Source organism: Chrysochloris asiatica, unplaced genomic scaffold, assembly GCF_000296735.1.
Source record: "Chrysochloris asiatica unplaced genomic scaffold, ChrAsi1.0 scaffold00067, whole genome shotgun sequence".
Classification (NCBI taxonomy): domain Eukaryota; kingdom Metazoa; phylum Chordata; class Mammalia; order Afrosoricida; family Chrysochloridae; genus Chrysochloris; species Chrysochloris asiatica.
The window spans coordinates 14360089-14368643 of NW_006408585.1; the positions used below are offsets into that span (position 1 = coordinate 14360089).

Below are 8555 nucleotides of genomic sequence, written 5' to 3' on the forward strand. Positions count from 1 at the left end.
AATGGTTGTTTGGTGTGGCGCTACAGGATAAGCACTGGACTGCAAACCTCAAGGTCGGCGGTTCAAACCCACCAGCCGCTCTTCGGAAAACATACAAAGAGTAGCTATGAGTCGGAACCAATTCAACGGCACGTAATAACAAACAAGGTTGTTCGGTAAGACTGCCCCCGCAATAGGACGCAGCCGATTGGGCTGGGTCTCATCATGCACTCGGACTCACTCTACGTTAATAAAGCTCAGCTGGCAGTGGGGCGGCCGAGAGGTCACAGAGGGGGCTCTGCCCGGATGGACGAAGACACACCGCCCAAGGAGCGGTGGGAGTCGTCGCTAACTTTTCCTGAGTCTCAGGATTCCGATTCACAGTGACCCTATACAGGATTTCCGAGACTGTACATCTTTCGGGGGGAAGACAGCCTCAACGTTCTCCTGTCGACCTTGGGGTTAGCAGTCTCAGACATTCGAAAATCCAAAGGCTACCGACTCCTCCTCAAGACGATGCCCGCAGGTTCGCACCTGGCTGGCAGAGCAGGATGTACCCGGCAGTCCGCTCACCGGCCGTCCGGACATCCGGCTCCCGCCCGAGCCTTCCAGAATGGCCTGGGCCCCGCGCGGCCCCCGCTCCCCCTACGCCCTGCCACTCACCCACTCTTTGGTGTCCGCTTGCAACTTCACACTCCCAGGACGCTGCTGGTCGGGTGGGGCTCCGCGCCTCAAATACACCGGCCTTGCCCCGCCTCCTCCGGGGATGGACCCAGGGGCACCCGCTACGCCCCGGCACCGCCCAAGCCCATCCCGGCGCTCCCTGGGGGCGAGGTCGGAAGGGGCGGGAGCTCAGCCATCCCGTAGCGTCGGAGACCAGGGCCTGTGAGGGGAGACAGGCAAGTAGGGCTCTGAAGGGCGGCGTCCCCTCAAGCCCCCCGCCAGCTTTTGTTGCGCGTTTCCCGCGCGGGCGTCGGGAGATGAGAGGTGTGGCCACCTTAATCTCACTCTCTCCAGATTCACTTCTGTAACTCCCAAGAGAATGGGGAGAGTTTGCAGTGCTTTCTGCGTGCGCTTTTTGCAGAAGTTTTTGCTTGATGCTTACTTTGTTTGACCTTGAGTACTTTCTGCCTGAATCGCTTTCAGCCTCATCCCTTGTCCATTTCACATTACCTAAAGCCTCTGTTTGCATCAGCTCAAATCTACAACCGATTTGAGTGTGATAGGGAAATCTCTTGTCAGTGTTTTCTGAGATGCAAGGTGAGATGGTCCCATCTTCATTTCCCTTTCTGAACTGGGTCCTATAAAACTGTAACGGAGACAGACACAGCCCAGACTGAGTATCCTAAATTGTTCTGCTGTTTCTTTTCCAATACATCCCCAGCACCTAGTTCAATGTTTGGGGCTAGTAGTATCTCAGCAAATACTTGCTTTGTTGTTGTTGTTGTTGTTAGGTGCCATCGAGTCGGTACCTACTTATAGCGACCTCATGCACAGCAGAACGAAACACTGCTTGATCCTGGGCCAACCTCACTATTGTTGCCACGTTTGAGCCCATCCATGCTGCCACTTTGCCAATCCATCTCGCTGTGGGTCTTCCTCTTTTTCTCTGACCCGCCACCCTACCAAACATGATGTCCTTTTCCAGGGACTGGTCCCTCCTTATAATATATCCAAAGTATGAGAGACGAAGTTTGGCCATCCTGGCCTCCAAGGAGCACTCTGGCTACACTTCTTGGTTCTTTTGGTAGCCCATGGCACTTTCAATATTCTCCTCCAACACGGTAACTCAAATGCATCAATTCTTCTATGGACTGCCTTATTCATTGTACAACGTTATTGCTTAGTGAATGAAAAAAAAAACACACACACACAAAAACAAGAGAATGAATGAATCACTTCCTAGGAAGACTGAATATGTTTCCTCAAAGGTTAGGGAGAATGCTGCTGGAAGCAGTAACAGCTAAATACAAAAATTACTTTTAGTAAAGGCAATAATAGGAAAAAACTATTGTTAACGAATGTACCACAGGAATTCTCCTGGACTTCTAGCAAGGAGTCCCAGATTTGGGTAAGGTGTCTGGTCACAAAACCACAGAAGTGCGAGAAAGCAGGTTTAATAGAAAGCAAAAGTACACTTGAGAGGCCAATGGGTCAATCATGGCTGTCTAGGGGTATTTATTCTTCGAAATGTCCATTTCTGACGCTCTCGTAGCTCATAGACTTTCTTCTTTTTGTCTCCTTATTTAGTTATCTTCTAACTGTGGTTGCTGGTGGTGAAGGGTGTTGTTTCTGCTCCTCCTTTCTTGCATACCTGTTCTATCACTATGACCCTATGAAAGAAGATTTGGTGGTGGTTTGATTAAAGCACTCAACTAGTAACTGTAAATATTGGTGGTTCAAACCCATTAACCAATGTTGAAGGGTTGAAAGATGTGGCAATCTGCTTCTGTATGGACACACAGCCTTGGAAACCCTGTAGGACCATTCACTCTGACTTATAAAATGGCAATGAGTGGGGAAAAACTCGGAAGGCAATGGGATAGGTTTTGGTTTTTGGTATGGCTGCATGAAAGGTTGTCACAGCAAATGGCTATGCTTGCAAAAAGTATTTGTTTGGTGGCATGTAACTGTTGATAATAACCAAGTAAAATGGTTAAGAATGTCAGGTGGATTTTTTTAAAGTTCAAATAATAATAGTAATAGCTGATATTCATTGATCACTTATGTGCCTTACACTATGATTGTTGTTGTTAGGTGCTGTCAAGTTGGTACCAATTCATAGTGACTTTATGCACAACTGAACGAAACACTGCCTGGTTCTGCGCCAATCTCACCATCGTTGCTATACTTGAGCCCATTTCTCTACCACTGCTGATCTATCTCCTTGAGGGTCTTCCTATTTTTCACTGACCCTCCACTTTACTAAGCATGATATCCTTCTCCAGGGATAGGTCCCTCCTGATAATATGTCCGAACTGTGAGAAAAAGTCTTGTGCCCTTGGCTTCTAAGGAGCATTCTGGCTGTGCTTCTTCCAACACAGATTTGTTATTTTCAGTAGCTTCCTATGCATGTGAAAGTTGGACAATGAATAAGGAAGATCATAGCAGAATTGATGTATTTGCATTGTGGTATTGGAGGAAAATATTTAAAGTACCATGGTTTGAGTCAGGCACACCTTAATCCTCATACTGACATCTTTGCTCTTGAATACTTTAAACAGGTCTTGTGCAGTACTATGCTTAGTATTTTATATACCTCATACATGAGGTAGGTATTAGTTCATTCCCATTTTACAGATGAGAAAACTGAGCCTCAGAGTATTAGATAATGACCAAGATCACAGCATAAAAGTATATCAAATACCTAGAAAAGTGGTGACTGCAGAGATGGTGGCAGAGGTGGTGGCATGGAGAGACAGAGCAGCTGTGTGCTCTAGGCCCATGGATTGAGTGAGGCTGTGTGCCCACAAGCAAGAGACTGGCTTGTATAGTCTGCCCTTTAGACATTTAAATGAATATATATATGTTCTGTTTTGTATATGTGTATCAAATATTTTGCTTTGTTCATTTGTGAAATAGAAGATGTAAATGGGAGGCCGTAGGATGACTGTTGTTGCGTGAAGGGGATTGTAATCTTTGAGATGAAGCAAAGTGTGATTTGTTGAATGTAAAGCTGATGATCTTGTATGTAAACCTTCACTCAGTTCACGATTTTTTATTTTTTTAAAGAAGTCATGGGCCTTATTCATGTGGTTTGTAGAAAAAAAAAGACTACATCACAGCCACCAGTAGGCCAGTTCTAGCCAGACGGAAGGTTATGAGCTTCCCATAGTCTCAGTTTTTGGGTTGTTTTTTTTTAACCTGAGCAGGCCCCTCCCACAGCCCGCCACCCCGCTGACTGAACAGCACTCTCTCCAGTGCTAACACACCAGAGCAACTGCCACGCCCCAGCTCTCTTTGGCTCTCCTAGCCCTTGGGTGATGTCATTACCTACTTGAAGGAATCTCATGGTGGCACTGCCAGTGGTCCTGCCTGGTGAGAATGTTAATGTCTGCTCCAACAGGCAGCTCTAGAAATCTGCTAATACCGAACACAGCTGTGTGTGGAAGAAGACGGACCCCCTCACACCTGAGGGCTGTGTTTTGACATCTGGACCAGGATGCAGCTTCTCTGAAAGCTCTTCATGAAAACATTCCCATCCCCTCGACCTAGGACGCCAACCCAGCAAAAGAGGCAGGACTGAGGTGGGTTATGTCATTTCCTCTCTGGTCCTTACTTATTCCATTCTCTGGCACCAAGGTCCCTTCTTCCTTGTTATAGTGAAAAATCCAAAAGCTCCCAGACATATTGGCTCCATAGGTTCTAAGACATTCACATATCCTCATAACACTGTGTTATAGTTATGCATGTTCTGTTTTGGGCAAAGGGATTACTCAGTAAACCAAACTGGAAATGTAAAATAATCTCACTGATATAATCTGATTGAAGGGCGGAGATCAGTGAAAAGTATGAATTACAATTTATAAAGCATAGTAATTTGTTTCTCTGAAAAAATAAGATAAATTAATGGTTTTTAGAACTATGATTCACAGTGGGCTACAATGTTCTATGAATTTAGAAATTATACACTTTTTAGGTGACCCAAGTAGCTTGATAATATTGTCAACCAGGATCTTATGATAACAGAGAACAAACTTACATGATATATAAAGCTGTTTTGCAATTGATTAACATACTTGGCTGCTAAACCATAGATTGGAGGTTCAAGTCCACTCAGAGACACCTTGGAACAAAGGCCTAGTGATCTGCTTTCAAAAAATCAGTCATCAAAACCCAGTGGACTACAGCTCTGCTGTGACATACATAGAGCTGCTAGGAGTTAGAATCAACTGGATGGTAACTGGTTTTGGTGTGGAGCTGTGGGCTAAAGCACTACACCTCAAGGTTGGTTTGAACCATGAGGTGGTTCATACTCACCAGCCACTCCTTGGAAACCCTATACAGGGTTGCTATGAGTTAGAACCAACTTGACAGCACTTAACAACAAGGGAAAATCGAAGACAGAAGCAAACATTTTAATTTAGAGATTAACTCTGACCTTCCCTCCTATTGTTGTTAAGTGCCAGCTAGTTGGTTCAAACTCATAGTGACCCAGTCAGTATAAGGTTTCTGAGGAGTGGCTGGTGGATTTGAACCGCCAACCTTGCGGTTAGCAGCCAGTGCTCATCCTGCAGTCCCATAGCAGGACTTCTCCCTCCTATTACTCTGCTTTCTATTACAGCTCACCAGACACACTTCTGACTTTGAGTCTTAGCACTGACCATGCCCTCTGTCTGAAACTCTCTCCTTCTGCTGTTTCCTAACTCTCTCACCTCCTTCTCCATGAAGCCTACTCTTAACACCCCATACAAACTGCACACTGCACCTCCACCTCACCTCTCCCCATGCCTAAGCACTACTCCACTGTCCTTACTTAGTATGTTGGTTGATTTTTTAAAATCTATTTCTTTGGCTGGAAACCTGGTTGGCCAGCAGTATGGCAAATCCAGGGGACTCTTGGACTTAGAGTCATTGACATAGCCACAGAGGACTAGAGTGGAGAGTGAAGTGTCCAGCTGATAAGAAGAGAGGGCATATGCATAAGAACACCCAAACTTGCAGATAATACCCACTTGACCTGGCTTCAGTGACTGGATGATCAGGGTTCAACTAGAAGAAAGAAGAGGAAAAAAAGAATAATCTGATACAATTTGATGAACTACACCTATGGAAGCAGTAGCTCAAAAGAGGGAACAAATCTTTACAGTGAGGATCATTCCTACCCTCTCCACACATGGAGAGAACAGGGATGGGCAACTTGGACATTGGCTACCCAGAATGGGAGGGCTACAAAGGCAAGAAGTGACTGGCTTACAAGCTTTCAAGAGGGAACCTAGATCCAGAGAGCATGGAGGAAGGTAGCATCTCCACTGAGTAGTATCCAATCTGTCTAGGCAGGGCTGATGAAAGGAGATGGGGAGAGGACTCTTGTGATACAATAGTGAATAATTGTTATTAGGACTGATTGTAAGGGCTGGAAATGTAAAGGTAGACGTTTTGTGGCAAAGGGAGGGGAGTGATTAACTTTGCAGTCTAGGAGCAGAGGTCCCTGGGACCATCAAGGGAGAAGAGCGGAGAGCAGGACCCTACCCAGAGAAGCATTGACGCCAGAGATGGGAGTCAGAGACGATGAGGTGGAGAGATGTAGTGGCTGGGTACTTTAGACCCAGAGAGGGAGAAGGGCAGGCTTGCGGGGTATACCCTTTGGTTGACTGATGATGCTTGGAGGGGATTGTAACCATGGCAGTGAAACAATATACAATGGGATCAATGTGAAGTTAATGTCCTCCCATGTAAACTATCACGTAATTCACAATAAAGCCTTAAAAAAATTTTGCATTCTATTCGTGGCAAAGCTGTTCAACAGGAATAATATGTGAGCCATAAAACTAATTTAAAACTTTCTGTTTGCCACATTAGAAAAGTAAAATGAAAAACAAAGAAATCTGTTTCTTCCCTGCCTTTCCTTTCTGCTTCCCTTCCTGAAGACAAAGCACTTTATCACTCACTGATGAATCCAAGTGGCATGTAGTAGACACTCAATAAATATTTGTTAAGTAAACACATTTATGGTGTGAGGACAAGAGGAAAAACCTGTGGTTTGTTCAGTTTTATTGTTTTCAGTGCTCTTCCCGCTACTTACCTATTTGATGCCCTTAAAAATGATAAAAATTGAAAAGAGTAAACAAATCAATTAATAGGTTGCTTTGTTTGTAAAACAAACAAACAAATAAAACAAAAAACTCAAACTCACTTTCTTCATATCAATTCCCTAGAGAACTAAGAAGTTACTGTTTCTTTTAGATAACTAGATCTAATCTCAAAGCCAATTCCATTAGGAAGCAAGTGTCAGTCAATGCCTGAATACATTTAACACAGGAAATTCCAATTATTTCAGTAAAAGTAATACTTAATCTATTTCTTCTACTTTTCATCTCGTCATATTTTCTATAGGAAATAGGTAAATATTTCTGTCTCAGGTTTTACTGTCAGAGAAAGTGACTTACTTATTTAAACGCATCTATGTCTAGGAATGTCTGGTGTGACGCTGTGGGTTAATGCGCCAGACTGCAACGCCGTTTGAATTGCAAGGTCGACAGTTCAAACTCACCAGCTGCTTCTCAGAAACCCTATACAGGGCCACTATGGGTCGGAATCAACTCGACAGCACTTAACAACAACAACGATGTCTAGGAAGATAGTCAGGAAGTCCTAACTCTTACAAATGGTCCAGGAAAACACTGAGCAAAAAATCCTCTCGAGGACTGATTTCTGTCATCCACAGAGAAAATCAGGTGGAATCGGATTCCTAAATAATCTCTACACTACCTAAACTAACTGACTGATTCATAAAGGTATGTAAAAATATCATCCGGTTGTCCACCATAGGAGAGAAATGTCTACGTGAAGGACTCACATGGTGGAATTGTGGAGATGTCTTGGCATCCTCTGGGATTAATTTTAAAAATACCTTCGTGGCCGCACTTAATTTGTGTCACTGTCCTCTCTAGAACGTCAAGGCTTGCATGTAGAAATCACTGTGTACTGAAAATGCATCACTGGATGGCTGAGGTTGTTGTTGTTAAGTGTCATCGAGTCAGTTCCGACCCATAGCGACCCTGTATTGAGTTTCCGAGGAGCGGTTGCTGTGTTTGAACTGCTGCCCTTATAGTTCGAAGTCCAGTACTAAACCTACAGCGCCACACAAGGAGTCAGGAAGGCTGGGGATTTATTATGAGAATACAACCTTTTTTTTGAGCAGATTGCGTGGCAACCAAATTACTTGAATGAATCAGCCATGGTAAATGAATAACATATGGCTACTAAAAAGGAATTCCCCATAAGAATGCCCTTTGTCTCTTAGAAAAAAGCTGTAAATCTTAAGACTTTGAGTCACAAGGCTCACATGACCAGGCGTGGCACTGCTGTCCCTAGAGGGTTAGCCGCTGATAATTAGAAAAAGGGACAATATGGGTTGTTATGGAAACAAGGGATGAGTCATCCTCTTGCCTGCCCTTTTGGTAATCTTTGCTCATTTCAGGGCTAGCCCTTGCTTCTGACACCTAATCTTGGGATCAGGAGTCTTATTTGCTTCACTTCCACCTTTGCACACCCCCATGCTCACCTTTTGATGCCAATTTCATGCTCTGTAAAGCTAACAAAAAGATATGGCTATGAACAAGGAAGAAGAGCACGGGCGGAATGTGGGACCCTATACAGAGAAGCAGCAACACCAGAGATAGAGGCAGAGATGAGGGCATGGAGAGAGAGAGCAGTTGAGGACTCTAGATTCATGGAAAGAGAAAGGCTGTGTGCTGGTGGCCTAGTGCTGGTGGCCAGAAGGCAGACTTGAAGAATGTGTCCTTTGGTTGTTTAAATTATTATATATGCCTGAGTGTTTTTGTGTACATCCCCCTCCCCTTAAAAAGAACCCCACAAAAAAAAAAAAAAAAGAGGGAATAGAAGCAAATACT

The 8555-nt window shown here is 44.3% G+C and overlaps 1 pseudogene; it reads right to left on the reverse strand.

Annotated features, from left to right (window-relative positions):
- Positions 1–487: 487 nt before the first annotated feature.
- Positions 488–8555, reverse strand: part of LOC102824852 — a 14171-nt pseudogene continuing 6103 nt past the window's right edge.